This window comes from Palaemon carinicauda, unplaced genomic scaffold (assembly GCF_036898095.1).
Source record: "Palaemon carinicauda isolate YSFRI2023 unplaced genomic scaffold, ASM3689809v2 scaffold74, whole genome shotgun sequence".
NCBI classification, from domain to species: domain Eukaryota; kingdom Metazoa; phylum Arthropoda; class Malacostraca; order Decapoda; family Palaemonidae; genus Palaemon; species Palaemon carinicauda.
This window is the reverse complement of record NW_027172027.1, coordinates 327,501-329,574: the sequence shown is the minus strand read 5'-3', so window position 1 is coordinate 329,574 and position 2,074 is coordinate 327,501.

The following is a 2,074-nucleotide window of genomic DNA, read 5'->3' as shown; positions in this document are numbered from 1 at the left end:
TGACAAGACGAAGTCACTGAACCATATTACACATGATTGGTTCAAGCCCCCTCTCCACCCAAGCTAGGACCAAGGAAGGCCAGCAAATGACTGCTGATGGCTCAGCAGGTAGACCTATAGGCTCCCCTGAACCTCACCCCCTTCTTAGCTCACAAGGAGAGGTTGCAGTGACCATAGGAACTAACGAGTTTAAGCAGGACTTGAATCCTAGTGTGACATTCACCAGGCAAGGTATAATTTGGCTATTCCATTCAAGGACGTACATTGGATAATAATAATAATAATAATAATAATAATAATAATAATAATAATAATAACTTCTAAACCTTCCCCTCATCTTTCTTCTCTTCAAAAGCAATTAACACACGTGTGCAACACCTCCCCCTCCGGGACCCAGCCAACATCCCAAAATAGCTCGAATCACCCCCTCCCCCCCTTCCGAACCCGAGCACGATTCAGGTATCAGAAAAGACGGGGAAATTCTCGAAGAAAAAGATAGAGGATGATGGATATTTTTATATTATTGAAGCAGCAAAGGGAAGTGACTTCCTAAACTTAAATGTATATATATATATATATATATATATATATATATATATATATATAATATATAATATATATATATATATATATATATATATATATATATATATATATATATATATATATATATATATATATATATATATATATATATATATATATATATATATATATATATATATATATATATATATATATATTAATAATAATAATAATGAGAAGAAACGCTAGTCCTTTTCAGGCAGTCATAAATATCTCGTATTGTTTAAGTATAGGAAAAGGCTGTTAGTTATTCAGAAGGAACTTGGCCCCAAGAAATGCTGCTGGCTTAATGCCTTGTCAAAGTTGCATAAGAAGTTACTTAATGGGAATAAGTCACTTCTGAGATTGTGCACTTAAATATAAGTAACGTTTCTACTTATAAATCTTAGAAATTTGTAGAATAAATTTCTTAGAGGGATAATGAGTCTCGGTGTTGATTGAAATATGTTTAACTTCCAGTTTTGGATTAACCTCTCTCTCTCTCTCTCTCTCTCTCTCTCTCTCTCTCTCTCTCTCTCTCTCTCTCTCTCTCTCTCTCTCTCCACATACACACACACTTCATTCAGTAAACTACAATATACATGTGATGCAGTGCCACGGTAGCTGAGGGCTATCAATCAATACATCTACCTTGAATAAAGAAAAATGTCACCTTAAAAACAACGAGAGGATTTTCCAAAATGGCTTCGAAACCACAAATGTACAAACACTAAAAATGTTAACCTAATATCTCATATAACACCCATTACAGGTTATAATTAAAGGCTCCCAGAAACCACATGCAAATCATGCATTGTATTATAATCAGTATCGTAATGAGCAGGTCAGTTACAGGCTTAAAGAGACGGTGAAATTTGACAGCCAGAATTGACACACCATCAACCGTCATCTTCCTTACAAGCAAAACTCCCACCATCACCAACAATCCACACTACCAACCCCACAGAAGGTGAATCTCGCTCCTTCTCATAGACGCTATTTTGGATAAGTCGATCAATATATATGAAAATACGAAATAGAGAAGGAAATATAATGCGTTGTAGACTGGCGCATTGCTTGCAACATTGCATACGTTCAGGGATTGGATGAAAATAAACTTTTGAATACAGAAACCAATTGTTCAGTGCACAATGCAATTAGGGATACGACATTAGAAGCTGTATATATGTGAAGTTACCTATATGTAAAACCTCCTGAAAGTTGAATTATATTAATCAAAATCGTTGAATAGATAACTAAATCAGTATTATATTTCCTTTACATTATTATTATTATTATTATTATTATTATTATTATTATTATTATTTGCTAAGCTACAGCCCTTTTTGGAAAAGCAAGATGCGATAAGTCCAAGGGCTCCAACGGGGACAAATAGCCCAGTGAGGAAAGGAAATAAGGACATAAATAAACGATCTGATAAATAATGAACAATTAGAATAAAATATTTTAAAAACAGTAACTACATCAAAACAGATATTTCAAGATGCTA